The 21,232-nt window shown below is 45.3% G+C and overlaps 1 protein-coding gene across 1 annotated transcript in view; it reads left to right on the top strand.

Annotated features, from left to right (window-relative positions):
• The first annotated feature begins 309 nt into the window (after window positions 1-309).
• The window catches only part of TMEM109 (transmembrane protein 109), a 133,377-nt gene continuing 112,454 nt past the window's right edge, over window positions 310-21,232 (top strand). Inside the window, exon 1 of the mRNA XM_069628890.1 lies at window positions 310-508. The gene's annotated coding sequence lies outside the window, so the exon portion shown is untranslated. The remainder of the gene's footprint in view (window positions 509-21,232) is intronic.

The following is a 21,232-nucleotide window of genomic DNA, read 5'->3' as shown; positions in this document are numbered from 1 at the left end:
CCTTCCTCCAGCCCCCAATGGAATATCCATTATGTAACATATGCATAGAAAAATCGATGAAAGTAATCGACAGTAAATTAATTTACAAACTCTTTGAGAGGGATTAGCAGTGTGAGCACTTGTTAAACTACACGTCCCAGACAGCCAAAGGCCAAATGCCAAACTGCTTAGCTCACACTGCCATCTCTGCCATGACTCACGGGAAGCAGGCCGAAGGGTTGGCCGGGGTGTCTTCTTACAGATGGGAGGTGTGGCCGCTCAGGCCGCTAGCACAGACCGAACTCATAGGGTGCGTTCCATTGAAGGGCGGGTTGAGGTGTCCTCTTACCAAGGGAAGGTGGGGCCCTCCATTTCAAACTGAGCTCACAGGGTAAACCCGCCCTTTCGAAAGGCGGCCTCCCACAGGACTACAGTTCCCAGAGTACCCCAGGAAAGGTCGAAGGGCGTCCTCCACAAGGTGCACAGAGTGCGGACTCTAACCGCTCGGAGTTTTCTGCTACTTTTGCAGGTGAGTTTCCACTACTTCCGTGCTTTATCTGCGTTTGACCTCCGGGCAGTAAGCATCCCAGCTCCAGTAGGGAGTGTGGATAAACGTGGTGGAAACTATGGCCCCTGGGGCTATGTAACTATAGACTAGCCCCAGGGGCCATAGTTACCAATATTTGGTATCCCATACCGATCCGGTATCCCCTGCCATCGGCTGTCTTCGTCGATCGCAGACCAAAGTAGGAGAGTTCCGAGCCTCGGTATGGGGTACCGTATGTTGCATAACGCCCGCGTTCCATATTGTCCAGTCAGGGGAGTATCCAGCATTGCAAGAGGGAGTGGGGGGACAGCCACGGTGAAACTCCTGCTACTTTCCCCTCAAATGCAGCGCAAGCAATTCCGGGTTGTCTCATTCGCGCCCACAAACCGCCCACCCCTGTCCTAAATGTACTTTTTTGGTAACATTACTAGTGGCATATCGCATTTTAACACAACAAAAGCTAAATAAAAACGGCAGAATCATTATAGATGCAGGTAACTTATCTATTAGAGTTCTGTCCAGGCGCTCTATGGCAAAATACATTCAAATCAATTAATTTGCATATGGATTGCACCAACAGAAATTACTTCACAGAAAGCACACTGCAAGGAGCATCATCAGTATTTGATACTTGGAGGCACCATGCAAGTGACTTTAGAATAAGTTGTCATAAACCAAGTGGCAAATAATTTTGTGATGCAAAATACCTAAGATGCACTGTTGTATATGGAGCAAGTCAGGCTTTAAAAAAAAAATAACATCATATATTAACACACAAGCTTTGAAGTGAATCATTTACAGAGCTGCAAATAAGACACAGTCTGATTACATGATCTGCCCAGGATCACACACTTTGGCTAAATAGTGAAACCGGGATGAGGACAATTTAAGCAACTGAGCACATCTTCACAGTTTTAGTTCATATAGATATTTATTAAGGTTTCCCTTTGCATTTCATGTGCTTAAACAATACTTTATTTATCCTTTGCCGCCTGTGAATCAGCCGCGGAGCAAGTGTGCCTTCTACGTATAACCCCTTGAAGCGAGCATAGCAAACACAATCACAATAATGATGGCTTATATTCGCCGCAAGTGTGTGAATCCACCAATACAGTGTCTAGGCGATATGGTGCACAGGACAAATCATCCAAATGCACGTTTGCGCTGCTCATTTACATACAGCAAAACTCCTCCCCACCGCACAACTACTCCCTGGCATGTTTTTATATTTTTCCAACTCGCCCTAACTCCTTTCCTTGAGGCTCTCTTCCTTTTTTCTCTAGCTCATCTGTTACCATAAAACACTCCAGATATCTTTGTTTTCTTTTAGAAAACCCATTACTCCTGGCTGTACGTATTTCCTTTGTCATCTTTCTTTTTACTGCCCACTCTCAGCTCTACGTTGGCATATGTTATGCCTTGTCTTTCCCTGCACCTTGCCCTGTATGCATGGACTGCTGTGTGTGACTGACATGGAATGCTGTGCGTAAGAATGTTCTGTTCTGAATGGTTCTGTGAATGTCCGTTGAGAAGATGGGTGGATTTCTGTCCAAGTAACTTACCCAATGTGGCCAAAATGGACGCCTCTACCCTGTACTTGGAGCTGGACTTTGTAAAGATATTACCTCTTCCTACATTGGTGTAAGTGTTGTGCTTGGCCAGGAACCCACCTTAACATTGGCAACAAGGATGTGCTGGGGGGACAGCACCTGGACAGATGATGGGCATCCACCACCCCCCAAACATGAGAAGATCTCCTCTCAAGGTAGGTGCGCTTTCGGCTGAATTGTGGCCAGTGAGGTCCAGCCATTAATGTAAGGAGGCAGTGCCAGGTCCTGGGAGCAGAGGCGTTGCTGGGGGTAGGGGGGGGAGCTATAGCCCTGAGTTTTTTTTTTGGTTGTAGCCCCGGATAGAAGCTCGGGGACTACAACCAAGGGCTATAGCTAGCCGTGAATCCCGCCTGTCCCGACATGAGCTTAGCCCCTGATCTTTTCCAGACTTAGCAACACCCCTGCCTGGGAGCCTATCGAGTCTGCAAGGGGGTGACAGTGTCTTGCCTGCATAGGGCAGACAGAGCAGTACAGAGACATTGTGGGGATAAGAGCCCATCAGGCCTGTAAGGCGCAGTCAGAGAAATTGTCAGGGCCATGGGCCAGCAAGTTTTCCAGTGGGCAGGCAGTGACTTTGCTGTGTGGGGCAGTGAAAAGCTGGTTAGGGTCCAGTATCCAGTGGGCTGCGCCAGGGCCAAGGGCCAATCAAGTTTGTGAGGGACAGATGCAGACATTGCTGTGTGGGACCAGAAGGATGTAGTCGGTAGCTGCTGTGCCGCTGCTGTGCCAGAGCTATGTGCCACATAAACCTCCAGAGAGCTGTTGGAGGTATTGCTGTGGAACACAGGTACTGGGCATAGGAGTTCCTACAATTGCGAGCAAAGTGGTTGTCAGAGGGGTACTGAACCGCAGCTGTGATTGCATCTGAAGAGCAATGTGCGCTGAGTGGAACTCTGGGACTTGGAGTCCGTGTAATGTGGAGAGAAATATATCGGGGGGCGATGGACCCTCTTTTTTGTTGTAGAGGGTGAACAAGTACTGAAAGAGCAAAGTGCAGAGTCAAAAGCTACCCCTTTCATAGACGCACAGGAGGTGCAGACCGACTACAGGAGGCTAGGTTAACATATACTAACCAATAGATCACAGAGAAGTGGGTACAACATTAAACAAAGTTTAATCATAATAGAAACATCATGTTAAAATGGCCATTGAAGGCAGAACCATAGATATTACATAAAGAAAAAGCAATCGGTTCTGTACGTTGGTTAGTACCAACAAAGGTGCAATTTCATGTACTGCTGAACTATTAACAGTACATAATGACTGTTGACACAGCTAGTAGGTGTTTCTGGTTCGTGTGGTGACTGTAACATCAAATTTGCGATGTAGCTCAGGTTATCTGATGATCCGAACTGTCGTCAGGACAATAAGAAATGTTGTAGACATGGACAGCTGATAACAGTGGATGGCTCTGTTCATCTAAAGTACTGTGGTGGCGTCTTGAAAACAAATGGTTTAATGCTGTCTTGCGAACAAGCAGGAAAAACCCAATTTCATAAGGGCATATACTAAGTCTAGGTTAGCAGCAGGGTGGACCCTGTGGGGAATCGTTGCTGTCTGGGGTCCAAAAACGGGGTGGGGATGAATCCCACGTTGTTTAGGATTTTTGTGGAGACAATTCCTCTGACCAGAGTGTGCCAGCGTAAGTACTTGGTCCTGTAAACTTGCCGGGATGACAACTGTTTTCTTTTAGTAATAGTCCTTCTGGAGACATGGAGAATGTGTGTTTTATGAGTCGGAATGTTTGGAAATGGCTTTCTTCGGCCGCAGATAGTGGCTGATCGTGTTTGTTTTTGATGTGCCACTAGCCTAACGTAGGGCATGCTGACCAGCTGCTTCTGGAGGAGCTGGTCAGTTTTCAGGCCCTTCAACAGTTGTGCACTCGTGATGGATTTGGGCAGTGCATTGCTTACTAAATAATTTATGTATTGTCTCTCGTCCTGAGCTGGAAGGGGATATCGAGATAGGAAATTTGCTGGGTTGTTGTCTTTCCCCGGGCGGTGTATAATATTTAACAAATATTCTTGTAGCCAGAGTCCCCACCTCGCAATGCGTGGCAGTATCTTGGCCGTTGGTTTTACATAGATGGTGGTAAGGGCTTGATGGTCCGTGATGATGGTAAATGGGTATACCATTCTTTTGCCGCGGGATTTTTCATTTTTTTTTGGGGGGGGGGGTTTAAAAATTAAATTTAATATTTGTGGGTGAAAGGGAATCATTTTTTTAAAAAATGGGGGTTTGAGGGGGTAACCCCCCAAAAAATAAATAAAACGATGAGTTTTTTTCGATTAAAAAAACGGCGATGAAAAGTCCTGCAACGAAAAATCCAGCAGCAAAATAACATGGAACCGGTAAATGGATGTCCATACAGGAAAAGATGGTAATGCTCACATGCCCATACAACCGCAAGACTCTCTTTCTCCGGTTGCGAGTATACACATTCCGTGGTAGAGAGGCTGCGACTTGCAGGCGCTACTATGCGTCTTGGTGTGTCGGGTGAGGCTCCTGGTTTTGATTGAGCAAGAATCGCCCCCAGACCGACAGGGCTGACATCAACTGTCACTTCCGTGTTGAGTTCCGGGTCATAATCCGATGTGCAAGATGCAGAAGCTATTCTTTTTTTGATTTCCTGAAAAGCTCCCTCACATTGATTAGACCAGGAGAATTATTGTCCCCTTCCGGTGAGTAGCCGGAGAGGCGTGCTGACTGAAGCAAAATCCTGAATGTATCTGGTGCAGTAGCTTGCCATTCCTAGAAAAGATCTAACTGCAGAAACGGAGGTGGGTGTAGGAGCTTCCACTAATGCTTGTACTTTTTCGGGGTCAGGTTTTAGTCTGTTGTTTGCAAGTATGTGCCCAAAGAATGTTTGCGTCGATTTGCTGAGCTTGCACTTATCAGCATTAAATGTCAGGATGGCGTCTTCTATCGCCATGCATACTCTCCGTAGCGTGTTGTCATGTGCTTCTTGTGTGGCACCAAATATCAGGATGATATCGCTATAGTTTAGGAAGTGGGGGATATGTTTGATGAATTTCATTTTGAAATATCTCGGTGGCCGGCGATACTCCAAAGCTGAGACGCTAGTACCCGAAAAGCCCCCGGTTTGTAGAGAAAATTGTTATATATCTGGAGGACGGATGTAGTTCTAGCTGATGATAGCCCTTATTTATGTCCAATTTTGAAAATACTTTTGCCCCGTGCAGTAGATGCATCATGTCCGTCATTCGGGGGGGCCAGGTGTCATTCTTTTTATCGCCAGATTGGGGGCTCTCATATCTACACAGATATGGATGCTGGTGTTCTCGATCTTTGGCACAGGTACAGTGGGGGACACCCATGGTGCGTCCTGATGCTGGCTCAATTATGTCTTGTTCTAGTAGGGATTGTATCTCTTCCACGTGCCTTTTGAATATTGAGGGGTATGCCCCTATAATTTTGGGACGTTGGTTGTATCTGTGTATTTATGTGTAACTTGATTTGTTTGCCTTTGAACAGTGCCAGGAACATTTTCTTCAGCATTTCTTTTGGGCTGGTCGTGTATGCAGACATGATCTGGTACATCACGTGTATTAAGCCCATTTGAATGGCCGATCGAAAGATAAGGATGTTTCGCCCTGGCACCTCACCTTTTATCACATAGATTTTGATTTTTAAGCTCTTGTCCTTGTACCGATACGTGGCTATGAACATTCCTTTGCAGTGGAGGGGTTTATTTGAGCCGTATGGCTTTATATCAGTGTCCGCTCAATAATTTTTTCTTGACTAGGGACTTGAGCGGGACTTCGTTGATGACATTTACTGTGGCTCTGGTATCAATGAGGAATTCATGACTCCGTCCATTTATCTGTAGCAGTAGGTTTGGGCAGTATTTGGTGGCTGTGGCATTTCCTATAGCGTGCACATATCCTCGCTTCCGGTTGCCACTTGATGAGGAGGAGTTTGATTTGTGGCATCATTATGGGGATGATTCCAGATATGATTTTCTGTCTTGGTGCCCTTCTTTGTGAGTCGTTTCTGCACCTGTATCGCTCTGAGTCATCTCTTCTGTCCTCCCGCTGCCTGTCTCTGCGGGATGACTCCTGTCCCGCTGTGTCTGCTGGTCGCAGGAGAGCGCCATGTGTCTGGTCGAGGGCTTTCTCGCCTTGGGCGATGGCTTTAATGTCTCCTAGCTTCTTGGCTGGTCTCCACTGACTGGAAGAATTTGATGTTCTTGCAGACTGACTGGAAGTGGTTTTCATCTCCACATTTGTCACAATGATGTCCTATGACTAGACATGGCCCGACATGTGGGAACTTGTAACCACATCTGTAACACTTCTTTTGTTCAGGGTTGCGTTCTGACGTGTGTATGGGGCACAGGGCCACTGGCGGTGCAGATTGTGTGATCTTAATTTTGCTTGGTGACTCTGTTTCCAGAGACAGAGTGGAATCCGCTCTAGCGAGTTGGAGAATTTCATCTAAAGTTCTACTTTTTTGTAGCAGCTTCTTCTGGAACTTTGCACCGTACGATGGCCTGTGATTTTATTGCCTCTTCTGTTGAGTATCGGTCAAAATTGCAGTATTTTGCTCTTTTCCTCAACCTCATTACAAAATTGTCTGTGTTTTCTCCTTTGTTCTGCGTGGTTGTGTGGAAAATGTGGCGCTCATAGTCCACAGCGGTGCAAAATAATTATTCATTATGCCCTGAAATGTCAGTTGTATTTTCCGGCATTTCGAATGCGATATCTCTCGCCACCGGGCCTATTGAGTGCACTAATATACCTCTAAGACAGCATTCTTCTCTGACACCTGATGCGTCCATATATGTGCAGTTCCTTGAGCCAACTGGACCATCTTGGCACCATACTGATATGTCAAAATGCTGCATGGCCTGTAGCTGTAATGAGTCATGACCTCCCTCCTCCCTGTGTGCAGGAGTGCAGGCAGTAGAACTGGACTGAGAACTTTGTGAATTGTCCTGCGCGTGCGTGCGCAGCTGGAGGCAGTGGCATATGCTGGCAAATGAGACCTTTCTTTGGTGAGGCCGCTCTGGATTGAGTGGCTGGCAGTGTTCCTCCATGGCAGTGCCTGTGCATATGTGTGCGAGGCACGTGTGGCTCAGTAGGTGTTTCTTGCTGCGAGCGCTTTCAGATCTCCTCTGCGGCGATGGCAGCGTTAATGTGTGTACGGCTCGGCGGTCTGACTGATGTTCCCAGTAGTGAGACGTCATGATAGGCAGCATATGTGGGGGGCCGAGACAGGGCGTGGTGATCTTTGGTCTCCACAACGGTCGCAAAGTGCATTGGGAGCCTTTATGGTTGCTCAGACTTCGGAGGGCACTGCGGTAATGAGTTAGCACCACTCCGTGGGATTTCTTCGTTGCCATTGTTAGATTGCAAGTCAGAGACAATGCACGAATATAACGGGCTAATAAAGCAGTACACAATGAGACTCGGAGACGTGGAATCAGGCTGTTACTACTTTATTGCTAACATGTGCTCCGCCTAGCTCAACCGTTGGGGTGCAAGTTCACGCCCCAACACCTGAAAGGGGATGGGGTCTCCTTTCCCAACATTGATAATAGAAAGAGGGCATTGCAAAAAGGACCACAGAAACGCATGAGGAAGATGATTCTAGTGAGAGCTTGGGGGACGGTCACTGGTGGAATCAGAACCTCAGGCGGACTGGACTGCATGTATCACAGAAGTGCGGTGAGGTAAAGACAGGGATATGTGAGGACAATGTTGGTTTGATCCCGAGGGCAGCAGCAAGTAATTCACGATTTTCATGTTTTTGCTCTTTGTGTGGCACTGTTTTAAGAGAGCCAGGTAACAGTCATCTTTTAGAACTGCAGGACCTGGATCTGGATTTTCTTAAATTCTTCAAAGAAATTTAGTCTGAGCAGAGAGAGGCTTAAAGGCCCCAAAGTATTGTTTATTGTTCCTCTTAATTCTTGTTGGTTTTCTTTTCAGCCATAGATGATGATGTGATGTGAGGCCTGTGCATTTTTTATTTCTTTGCCGTGCTTTTGGAATTCGTGGCCTCCGTTTAGAGAGATTTATTGTGCTTTTAGTTGGTTTTGCTGAGACTTGGAGTGCACTGAAATATCTGTGCGTTAACATTTTCTCTTACAGTTTGGATTTTATATTTTGGAAGTTAGATAGGAGATGGACTTCCTTAGTTGGTGGCTATGCTGTAACATTTTATTTTACATGTTGGACCGTGTGTTTAAAGTGAGTTAGGAAAAGAACTGCTTAAGTTAGTAGTGGTATGTGCAAGTCGTTATACATATGTTTTAAAGTTTTTTTCAGTTTGGACTAGGCACTTTTAAATTTGTTTAAAGCTAGTCAGGACATGGAATTCCTAAGTTAGTATTGCAATGAGAAAGTTATGATCCATGTTTTATTAACTCTTTTGGTTACAGGGTGATGTCACTGAAGGACATTTAATTAGAAATTGAACTTCAGTTGCATAGTTGCAATGCTTATGCAAAATAGAATTATCCTACTGTATTTAGTTAACTGTGGAAAGTGTTTTGAATAATTTGTTATGCATTGTTTGGTGCGAGTGTCATGATGAGGTGTGTGTGTGCGCGCGCTTGGCTTCATGAAATCGAGTTGTTGAATGTGGTCTTTATTCACATGCGTTTTGTGGGGGTGTCGGCACCCGGGGTACTTGGAGTGCTCTTTCAGTGGGGTGCCGGTTAACCGGGTTACTTGGAGTACCATGCCATGTTGGAAATGGTGCACAAGTTATGGTGGACAGCCAGTGAGTTGTAAGTGGAATGGTTAACATTGTATTTGGAAGCTAAGTTGTGTTGTGAAATGAGTTTGTAGTGTACTGTGTTTTGGGAGATCTGTATGTTGTAGTGGAGAGATATTTACGGCTTTACTTGACTTGAAGGCCGACCTCTGTCAAATCATGGACTCGACCAAGTTGCTATGCTGATGTTGCCCGACCTCTCTACTGCTTTCGATCTGGTTCATCATGCATTGCTGCTGGAGAGGTTGGGGACTATCACAAACTGCTCAAACAATGCTTTGGGATGGTTGGCTTCCTTCTTGGGCCCTCAAACTGCCCATGTTGCCTCGGGTGGCTACAAGTCTCCGCCTGAACTTCTCACATGTCATTGTGTTCCGCAGGGAGCATGCCTCTCCCCTACCCAACCTCCTATACCCATCCTTTCTTTGACCTTCTGGGTAGCATCGGCGTGGGTTATACAAACTACGCCAGTGATACCCAGATATTGATTGACCTGACTGGAAAGTACGAGAAGGATCTTTCTAAGATCATCTCAATCTCAGGACTGGATGATTAACAACTACCGGGCACTCGATGGGAGCATGACTGAGCTTATGCTCGTCCAACGCCTTGGAAAGCTTGATCCCAGATAAGCTTCTTTTGGCATCTCGGGTACCTCCATCAAACCTAGCCTCTGGGTTAATACCCTTGGTGTGTATCTTGATGCTTCATTTGATATGTAAAAAACATGTCAGTCAATTGAAAGCATCTTGTGCCTATACCAAACGTCTAATTCGACAAATTAGACCTTTTCTGTCCGCTCCTAACACTGCTGCCCTTGCTACTGCCTCAGTAAACTCCAAATTGGATTATAGCAACACCCTACTTGCAGGCACTTCTAAGTACAATTTTGCTTGTCTACAGGTTGCCCTGAATGCCATTCGAGCTGTGTAATCTCACGAAAAGGAATCGTGTTACTGAGGCGCGCAGATCCCGTCACTGTCTCCCTGTCAAACACTGTGTCACTTATAAGATTCTTTTCCTCACGCTTAAATGCCTCGCCCACAAAGCGCCAGTTTAGTTGAAAGAATGAATCTGGCGCCCTTGTATCTTGCGTTCTCTTCGGTCTAACAACTCGAATAAACTGGAACAACCTTGTTTCAAATTGACTCTGTTTTGACTTAATTTCCCCTCATCTGTGGAACTCTCTTCCATTAGGGATCCGTACTTGTTCTGAAACCACCTCTTTTAAGAGAGCACTTAAAACCTTTCTTTTTAACTCTCACTAGTTTTCCCTTCTTATTATGCATGGATTCTCTGGGATTTGATTCCCGCGGTCTTGCTGCGCACTGAGGCATCTGGGCGAGTTGCGCCTAATAAAAAGTACTTAAAGGAATGGTGCGCTCAGAAATGATAATTGGTCAAATGATTGGCAATAGTCTAAAACATAGTTTAGAAATATTTTGAATTGAAGTTCCTATGTAAACACTTTGCGAAAACGAGGCTCGAAGTGTTTACATCGGAGCATCTATTTTGTGATTTCAGGCAGCCTCCTCAGCTCTGCCCTGGCGGCACGAAACAAGCAGCAAAATCCCCTTACTGGGAGCTTTTGCTTACTGCAGCCTGAGCAGAGTTGAGGAGGCTGCCTTCACTTTCATTTTACGTTTTCTGTGCTCTCCAAGCCCAGGGAAGCACAGAAAACGTAAAATGAAGGCAAAAAGCTGAGGCGCACGAATTAAAAATATAACATTGTTGTATTTGTGATTGCCATGGTTGGAAAACCACAGCAATCGCAAATACAACAACGTTGTTATTCTGACAGTGGCAGCTTTCGCGTGGAGTCTCCTGGGCTCCCCCATCCCGGAGTCCAGGAGACTCCACGCGAAAGCTGCCGCAGTGAGAAGCACTGCAGCATTTCTAAACACCTGCGCTGTGTTTCTGCCTACAGCAGCTTTCACTTTTGGGGCTTCACCAGGGGGCTCCAAGATGAAGCTACCGCAAACATAAATACAACGTTTTAAAAGCTGCAGCTTTCCTGCCTGTAGTCTCTGGTCTCCGTCCTCCGAGTCTGGCACCAATGAAGCAAAAGCCACCCAGTGGTAGCTTTTGTTTACTACAGCTGGATGGCTTTTACTTCATTAGTGCCGCAAAGGCAAGAACAGGCGGCATCCATTTCACAAAATGGATGCCCCCTAGTGCTTCCCATTTTAAAATTTGAGCTTCATTTGCTCAATACTTTTACATAGGGACTTAAAAAAAAATGATTGGCCATCTTTGTGGCCAATAATATTTCTGACCACACCATTCCTTTAACATTAACATTTGGGAGATCAGTTCTCTGTGGCTTCAGGGGCACACTTTGCATGCTAGTACGGCATGGTTTACCTCAGCTGTGTGTTTGGGACTGGAAGCCTGATGTTTGTGGTATCCTTTTTGTTCTGTGGCTGGTATCTATCCATTAATGGTAGTAGAAGGCAGTGGCATTTTATGGTGCTGTTTGTCCCACTGGGTGAGGATGGTTTGAAGGCTTTGTGTGGGTGCGCTGTTGGAAGAAGCTGTTTGGGAAGTTGAGGCATGTACATGTGTTGGGTTTGCGTGTGTGTGTATGTATGTCTCTTGCTTCTTGGATGTGTGTTGTTTAAAGGGAAGATATGTTGTGTCTTGTCTTTCCCTGCACCTTGCCCTGTATGTGACTGACATGGAATACTGTGCGCGAGAATGTTATATTCTGCATGGTTCCGTGAATGTCGGTTGAGAAGATGGGTTGACTGAGAGAGGATGCCGGTGGATGTCTGACAAAGTAACTTGCATGATGTGGCCCAAATGTATTCCTGTACCTGTACCCGGAGCTGGAACTGAATAAAGATGTTCCCTGTTCCTACAATGGTGTAATTGTTGTGCTTGGCCATGAACCCCACCTTAACAGCATCCAGTCCTGTTTTTGATAATATCTAACACTTGTTTCGCTCTATTCCTTTCTTTTACTTTCATTCTTGCATTTTTGTTCACGTTTCTGTTTTCATCTTTTTTTTTTTCCCTTCTTGCTTCCAATTTCATCCATTATGTATTTTGTTCCTTCTTCCTCTCACTAACCTCCTCCTGCCCTCTGTCCTCCCGTCCCTTTCCCCTTTGCTTTGTTATATGGTGTTTGTATTGCGCCTGCTGCCATGTGTAATGGCTTCAAAGGGCTGTGGTTTCAATGGCCCTTGGGCAGACCATGATCTGACGGATGTGAAACATTGAAGAATCGCATTGCATGCAAGTGGTTGATATAATTTAAGGAGTAGTTCAGATAATAGTTGATGTGACTAGGTCAACGGCAAAGAATAGGCTGAGGTGGAGTGAGTTTAGGATTAAGGAAGGAGTCGTCGATGACTGTGGCGGCTGTACTACATTTTTAGTGTGACTCAGCCGTATTATATGGGATGAGCGCTGGTCAGAAAGCATTATATTAAGTTGCTTGATTTGCTCCAGGAGGAACTTGTTACTTGTGGAGGGTCTGTTATGCAATGTTTTTGGAAATAATCAGTGAGTGGTAGGTGGTTGCATGCATAATCATTTCTAATATTATGCGCCAGTGCTCAGAATTTCTTAGAAAAGGAAAAGCGAAATTGCCAGAGTCTGAATGTTGGCCAATATGATAATACCGGTTGAGTCCTCCCTTGTTCTGGTAGAGGAAGTTTCCACTGGTTATAGATGTTGGCTAACAGAATAGTTGATTTGATCGTTCAAGGGGTTGAAGGCATGAGAAAGAAGTCGGGCACCTGCAGGTCATAGAAACGGGTTAGGTGTTTAGGTGATTTGCAGTGTATTTTGCGACAGGAATCAAGAGGCTTTTAAGATATCAAATTCAGTCTGGCACACAACCTGCTTATAATATTGAGCCATTAAAATGGAAGGAATACATTACATAGTCCTACCATGCTGGTGTGATGGGCTATCACTTAATGTTGGTCCTCGGCTGGGTTTGTTGAGACATCGTCAGAGGGAGGAATGTTTTTTTTCTTGAGAGTTCAGTCAATTTGGTAGTGCCGTGGCTGGGCGGTACCTCATCGGTCCTACAGATGACCCATGGCAGCAGATGTGATTGCTCTTTCCTACGTCTGAGTTTCTTGTTCAAAGTATTTACTGTTGCCATGCATAACCATCCTTCCTTCCTGAATGAGATTAGTGATTATTGACCAGATCTAGGAATTAGTTGCTGGCTCACTGCGGTAATTGTTTAGCTTTTGTTGCCATTGTTTGCCCCATATTATTTGTGTCACCCATGTGACTCGGAATGTGTAAACAATCTAGAATGTGAGGTTAGAATGAGGAAGGGCGGTTAGTATGAGATAGTGTTTGATGGTTGCGGGTGAGTCAGTAGGGCTAACTGGAGATGTAAAGCGAAGCAAAGACAATAAAAGGTTTGAAACTAATTGCGTGTCCATAATCCTTCTACTGACATTGAGGGCTTAGGGTGATGCCCCACTGGCAGGAGTGGACAACGAGTCAGGCACTAAGTGGCAGCTGCATGACTGACAGAGTCTCTGAACCCTGTACAGCACGGGTCCCCACTGAAATGTCAGACGGGATTGAAGGGGATGGGTAGGGCAGGTGTTGAGGCTCCCAAACTTCCTGCGCACAACGATGGAGAGAGCCTCTCCCAGCACCGCCACACGCAGATTCACCCTATGTTGACGCATGCTGGTCCAGCCCCTCCTGTGAGTCGGTCTAGGCATCCACAAGGTGCCGAACAACCAAGGGCGCAATCGTCATATGCAGCCAATAAGCAGACCAGAAATAAAGTGCACTTCTCACCCTGGGCACGTGCACACAGTGAAGTAAAAAGTGTAGCGGGGGGGGGGGGGAAACGACGACGTAAATTGTGAGAAAGCGAAGAGAGAAGTGAGAGCAAAATCCCCCAAAAAATAAAGTAAAAGTGGAAGCATGGAAAAAGGTGAGAGGAAGAGAATACCATGCTAGTGGCACATCGCCTAAAGAACCCTACCAGTGACTCTATGTAACTGATATGCAAGTTATTCCTCCACACAATTCCTTTCTTACCACAGAGGGTGATGCAGTTGTTTCCTGGAAAAAATGGAAGAAGTGGTTCGAACAGTATGTGCAAGTAGTACGTGGATCCAATTACACCATTGAAAGGAAATAATAGTTTCTTATACATTGCAAGGTGCATTTAGCCAAGATCAAGTGATAATTTACCACCATTTATCCCGATAGAACTCCAGGTACTCCATGAGTATGAAATGTGCATTATGAAAAGGTCAGTGTTATACTAGAATGTTACCATTTTGGGAAGGGGATTCTGTGGAACAATACTAATGGTCCTCAGGAGGTTGGCTGCAATTTGCAACTTTAATCCAAATCTAGAGGCACGTGTCAGAGACCAATGTATTCTTGAGTGCAGGGAGGTCAAAGTACGGGCAAAAGGAACCCTCCTCTGGAAGAGGTTCTACGTGTAGCCAAAGATGTGGAGCACACTAACCTTTCCGTCAAAGAGTTGGAGCGGAGGGCTAATACAGGAAGCCAAACCAAAGCCCTGTGGTTACCTGCTGAGATCCATACAGCCCCGCCTAGATCCAACGCTTCAACCGAAAGGACAAGCGGCTGTGTAGGGGGTGAAGCTGTAAATGACTAGAGAGTAAGCAAGAGAGGAATGACAAAAGAAAATGTAACGGATGTGTTGGGCCGTTCCATCTATCCAAAAGCAAAGGCCGCCCAGCCTCCAGGGTAATATGTAGTAATTGTAACAAAAGAGGACATTTTGCCAAATCCAGTTGCAACGCATCCACAATGGATTGCATAGAAGAACTAGGTGGCTGTTATTGAATGTGGAGGTGGGGGGAAGCATATACAACTAAAATCATTGCACTCAGAGGAACTGCTAAGTAGAAATGGTGATTACATTTGGGTGCAAAGTACACATTCTTACCAGAGAGAATTTCTAATGCTACATTCAGGAGATGCCAAAGAGTCAACAAGATTGCTATCAGCCTGGCAACATACAGCGCAAGAGGATGCAGCTGGTAGTAGGGTTCCCAGCACAATTTAAATTCAAAGAGTGAAATGCAGAAGGCAAAGTGTTTGTGTCTTGCAAAGGAATTGCCCACTACTATGCTGGTCGCACCAGAGTAGACTGGGAATTCACTTTGACCCGAATGCCACAGAATCTGCTTTGTTCTGTGATAATGGACAAGACCAGGTCACAGACTTTAAATCAGAACAAGCAAACGATAGCGAGCATGATGTATTTAGAGAAGAATTAGGATGCCTCAAGTGTTTTGAGCATCAGATCAAACTTAAGGCTGAATAAATTCCCATAGGACACAAAGTTAGAAACATACCCATTGCTTTATGCAATCAACACAAGGCATAGCTATTAGTAATGGCAAAACCAGGAGTAATTGAGAGAGTAGACTCAGTAGAATGGGTTTCACTGTTGGTGGTAGTGCTCAATCACAATGGTAAACTAAGTTTATGTAGCGACCTAAGGACACTTAATAAATGTATTGTTCCTGACCGACATCCTCTCCCAAACATCCCAGAACCATAATGTACACTCCGGGAAGCACACATTTTCTCCACCTTGGACGTTAAATTGGCAGGCAACAACCTAAAGTTACATCTCTCTTCAAGGACTCTCATGCCTTCATAGCGCCGGAAGGGTTGAGCCAGTGCATAAGGTTGCTCTTTGGGTTCCCTTCGGCAGCTGCTGTTTTCCAAAGCATTATTTACCAACTGTTTCAGAATGAGCAAGGAATAGTTTGCTTTTAAGATGATATATTAATTTATGGGTATCATCCTGAGGAACAGAGGACACCACTGCTAGGGGCACCAGAAACACTTAGCAAAGCAGGCAGGATATTAACCTAGGACAAGTGCAAACTATTCAAGACTTGAGATTCAAAATTTAGGGCATGTGATTGGGAGGGGTAGAGAAGCCAAGAGAGTCCTAGTGAGTACAGTACACAATATTCCCACTCCAAAAGATGAGAAAACAGTTGTTATGCTTTATAGGGATGGCTGAAAACTATGCCAAGTTTATACCAGAATTTGCAGATGGCACAAGCAACATGAGGACATTTGCAAAAAAGGGCATGAACTGTGCATGGGACATGCACTGCGAAAAGATGTCAAGGCTATTAAACATGCATTGGAAAAGCACAGTTGTTAAAGAATTTTCATCCGAGCAGGAGAAACGTGATCCCCCACCTATGCCAGAAATAAATACCCGGGTGCTATACTGATGCAGAAGGAAAATGTGAGGGAATACACAATCATGTGTACATCAAGACTACAGAAGGAAGCAGAAACAAATATTCCACCATAAAGAACAAGCTATTGGCCATCATACGGGCCATCGAGAAGTACACTCTTGCCGTGGGGCACACAATTTGAATTGTGGTTTGACCACAAGCACTTGAAAGAAATCCTTACCTGCAAGGGGCTGAACAGGGTGTCATTCCGTATTGGCAAATGGATCATCCGTCTTCAAGAGTACACATAGGATGCAGTATATGTGCCTGGGGTGAGGAACAAAGCAGCAGCATACCTGTTATAACTTACTGACACTGTAGAAGATAACTGGGATGATGATGATGAGGAGGAACAACTCCTTAACATTGAACAGGACATTATATCATCATTATCCGTCATTCAGAAATCGCATATTTCTCGTATACAATATGAATAACATGCAACAATCCAAATCACAATAAAAAATCAGCTATACAGCAGAAATTCTTTAAAATACCAGTGCAGAACCAGCTGTCTTGTTATGCAGGTTAATTTCTTTTTACAATTAAGCCAAATGCAGTTTCAAGATGTTTAGTAGACAGTGTGGCATACTCGAAAAAAGACTCCGACCAGAAAAACTATTCGGTTTACAATGCTTTTATTTAACTTAAAGAAAAGGCCTCACTAACCCTACTGCTAAATCAGAAGTTCCCAACCAAACTAAATGAAGGTGCTCGTCGGTATGAGTCAAAATAATAAAGCTTGTCCTTGGGCCAAATCCTAGGTTTTAAACTGCCACTTGGAAAAAATAACCAAAAAGGGCAAATGGGTAATATAGGTTGCCCCAGTGTTCTTTACTATGCCCTCTGCTAGTGGTTCCAGGAATCTCTCCTAGTGTCGTGTTTCATTATCGGGAAATACCCTCGAGAAAACCTAATGGTTCGTGTCCATCTTGTCACTATTCAACAAATAAAGAAAAGGGATTTCCTCAGATATAATCATCCTAAATTCTCAAGCTGCAAAGAAAGTCAATTCTCTCAAAGATCGTAGACAAAGTGCTATTTATTTAATCTCCCTGCACCAACTACGTGGGCCTCTCCTCACAAGAGTCCAGTGTTGCTTGACTCTGTTTTCCCCTTGGGCTGATTCTTACTTTGCTTTATAGAGCACTCCTGGCTCCCTTGACTTTCCTTGTTCCCAGATTCTCATTTAAACCATAGAGATGTATGGATCTCCGGGGGTTCTTCCCCCACCCCCTGGTTTCTACTTGTACCTCCAAGCTGTTTGACTAATTCCAAAGTTCTGTTTTTCAGGGTTCCAGTAACCACTCTTATTGTGTGTCTGGATCCCTTTCTAGGCTGGGTTGCCCCTCATACAGTGTTGTACTCTTTGTTATTTCTCCCCTCGACTGAGTTTGGTCTTTGTGCCCCCCTTCACTGGCAGGAACCTGCATGCCTTCTCTATAGTGTCCTGCTACAGCGAGGTGGCTCCGGTCCGCTGACGTTCCTTGTAGCTCCGCTGCATACTATCCGGTATGCCAGCTGGAGTGTTTCCCCCCCTCAACGCCTTGTTCCTCTGTTGTTTCTCGTTGTGTGAGCGGGTGACTCATTCCCCTCACGCTCTTTGGGCTCTGCATTGTTTCTTGGGCTGCAAGCCCACCACGCCCTCCGAGTGATCATCCATTCCCTCTCGGTTGGCTCTGCTCGTCCTTCCCAACTCTGCATAGGCCTGTGCCTCGTCGGCCAAGTTTCTCTCCCTCTCTGCCTTCTCTGCCGGAGTCTCTCCGGGTCTCCATCTGGACCAGGACTTTCTCTGCACTATGGCTGGCTCCACTCGGCACGGTGGCTTTTCCTCCCAGTTACGCCAGATGTTTGCCTCTGCATATTGTCTCTCCTCCATTGAAGTGTGTAATTACTTTTATCCTTGGTATCAGATACGAAAGGAGCGTGCTTGATTGTCCAGCCACAAAAAAATCACCATTTTCTTGGGCCAACCGTTTGCATGTATTTTGTACATTATTTGTAGTTCCACAACTAGCAGACAGATCCACTTCTGGTATTCCCATGTATGCAGATATAGTTTCAGTAATGGGAGTTCCTTACTGGAATGGGAGTCCCCATCCCCTGGCGGGGAGTCCCTCTCAGTGAGGTCCTGCTTTTCCAAACACCTTGGGAGGGTTTTACTTAGTGCGGTCACGCCCCCAGCCTTAAAGAAGGTGTACTCCAAAACCCCAGGGAAGAATGGACGAAACCTCTAGATTCATCAAAATAGAAAATTTCAGAACCCGTCGTAACTTACTGCAATCTGTTTGTTCCAACAGTTTTGATCGCGTACCAGGTGATCGAGTACCAGGCGCAATCGACAAAAATGTACGATTACTAATGTTGTTGTTTCTTTAGTGATGGCAATTTTCAGAAATGAAAGGGCCCCTCTCATATTATGGATTTCAATTGCAATCAATATAGGGAAGATGCATTTCCTCCTTGCCATAGAGTATAGTTCACATTCAAATATAAAGTGCATTTCATTTTCAACTAAATTGATGCAATTATGAATATTTATCTGTATAAAATACATTCCATTTGGCAATGAGCGCTGTCCGCGGCAAAATGTTCAATTTAAACTTTCTGTAAAGAGCACTTTTTCTCAGTTAACCAAGCTAAATATTTCTCATAGCCCCATGTTGTTTTAAAGGGTATATATTGTAAAGCCAGGCTTCCAAGAAATGTTTCATTTAAGAACGAACTTCAAACAATTGGTCTTATTTATTTTTACAGTGTTATTTACCTCTTAATAGTTAGGTTCTTATTCCAGAACCTTAACAACCCTAACTCATTCAGTATGGCCTTAATATGTCTAATCCATTTCCAGAATGTATGTTTGGGGGATTCAGCCAACTTTTTTGTGTGGAAGGTTAGGTCCTCCATGATGTTGAAGCACAAGCTGAGAATGTTTGGTTTAATTTCTGTCTTGTAAGTAAGCAGACATAGACCAAGCTCAAGATACAAGGAGTACTAGTGGTGTGTAGTACTCCAGGACATCTTCTTAAGGTCGCATCTGGGCCTAAGATTATTAGGCCCCATCTCCTACCTGTGTTTCATCACTATGCTCTTCCTTGAGGGTCCTTTAGCAGGCTACAAAATTTGCACTAGCCATTGTCAAGTGATAGAATGACTCATGGCAAGTAAAACAGTATGCTGTGTCCATATGGACAACTGAGAGGGCGAGTCACTCTTATGCCTCTATTGTAGCTTGCAATTTGAAATGATGTCCCCTGTTGTACAGGCTAAAACACTGGATTACCTTCTGAAGTGACCATTAAGCTGAATCCAGGATCCATTCCTAATGGTGTCTAAAGCTTCTACCTAGGTTTCCGCGGCTATTACAAGCACCAATTCTGGCTCTGACCTCTGGGAGTCCAATAATTCTAGTTGTAGGTTGCCCAAACCCAAATGGTAATCAAAGAACCAGCAAAGTTACCCAGCTTCTGGTGACCGGACCAAAAATGTATTTCCTCTGTGTGTGAGAATGTTCTGGTCCTACAAGAACTGTTCATTAAGCACCAAGATGTCTGAGAAAGAGTTCTTCTTGTTTTCACCCTGCAGCCACTGCCTTCTAAATAAGGATTGATGGAGAGGCAAGTTGTCGTCTGACATCCTCTGTGGTCTTGAATTTGTACAAATTAGTTTTACTGTTGCATGAATGACAAGATCCTGGTTCTCCTCCTTTCATGGGACCAGGCCTTTTTGGACCTCTTTTTGACTGGGAGACAGCCAGTGATGCCCTGGATACAAGGTGTGCTTGCCTGCTAAAGCAACCTTGCATTGAGCCAAGCAGTCCACCTGTCCACCTTGAGCTGTCAGACCTCTGGGTTTCTGCCCCATGAAGAGGATGTAGCCTATGGATTATGGTCATTCACCCCATTTAGAGGTTTGTCTAGGCCCTGATACCACCTCAAGCACTCATGCATGTAGACTCCTTTCTTCCAAAGGCCATCTGTGTCATCAGCTGTGCAAGATTTGTCAGACAGTCCATTAGTGTAGGTCCTTGTTTATGGACGCATTGGAGAGGTTCATGGCTTTGGTTTTGGGGAGGTTATGTGAGGAACCAGGAATGAGACTCGGACACCGAGGACTCATGATGATTGCTATAAACCGGCATTCACAACGGGTAGCACCGGAGTGCTCTACTCCCTCCATCGTGGCCTCATCAGAAGAAACTGGCCTGAAGAATCACAACTGCCAAAGATGGGCGCCACTGCAGCGTTGGGGAAACAGAGATGCATGCTCCATTGCTTGCCCCCGTCTGCGATGTGCCGATTGGCCAGCTGTGCATCATATGAGCCAATCTCTTGGAAGCAAGCAGGCTTTGCCGGCCCCACAGAAGGCCCACAAGTAAGGCCTCTAACCTTAGCTGTCTGGATCCTGCCTGGGATTTGTCGGCTGTCCCCGGTTTATGGTATGTACAGATTCCTGCAAAATCCATCCTTTTAACAGTTCCCGCTGTCCTTCCTGCCGAGCATACCATCCCTCCCACCTTCTTTATCCCCGACGCCTTACAAAATCACACCAACTCGTCCCCCGTTACACTCAATGTTCACTTAACGCTGGTCGCTTCCTCGACCTCTGCCGCCTGCTGAATCTTCCTTCGCAACGCACTCCTCTCAAGCCGTACTACACTTAGTCTCTAGTAACGTGCAAATCCCATCCCAACGACTGTGCGAAACGCGCACATCAGCTCCAGGATGACTGTTCTCAAGCATGCGTTTTCACGGCACTTCTCTTCATCCACTCGCTTCAACCATGTCCCCAGCAGGCTTTCGAACCTCAACGGATCCAAGTCAAGCAGAAGCATCTCTACAACAAAGTGAGTTCTCCCCGCCCTCTGCATTCAGTCGCCCATAATCGCTCCACCTGCCCTCACCTGCAAGAAATTATGTCAGTCTTATAGCAATGATTGCCATATAAAACGTAGCAATGTTTCTGTGCCAAAACCTAGCAATGTTTCTATCCTAAAACCCAGCAATGTTTCTATCCTAAAACCCAGCAATGTTTCTATGCCAAAACCTAGAAATGTTTCCATCCTAAAACCTAGCAATGCCTGCCCATCTAATCTGGGCCTCGACCTCCCAAGCACGACC

The sequence above is a fragment of the Ambystoma mexicanum genome, chromosome 12 (assembly GCF_040938575.1).
Source record: "Ambystoma mexicanum isolate Mex_15411 chromosome 12, UKY_AmexF1_1, whole genome shotgun sequence".
Taxonomy (NCBI): domain Eukaryota; kingdom Metazoa; phylum Chordata; class Amphibia; order Caudata; family Ambystomatidae; genus Ambystoma; species Ambystoma mexicanum.
This window is presented reverse-complemented; position numbering and strand designations above follow the sequence as displayed.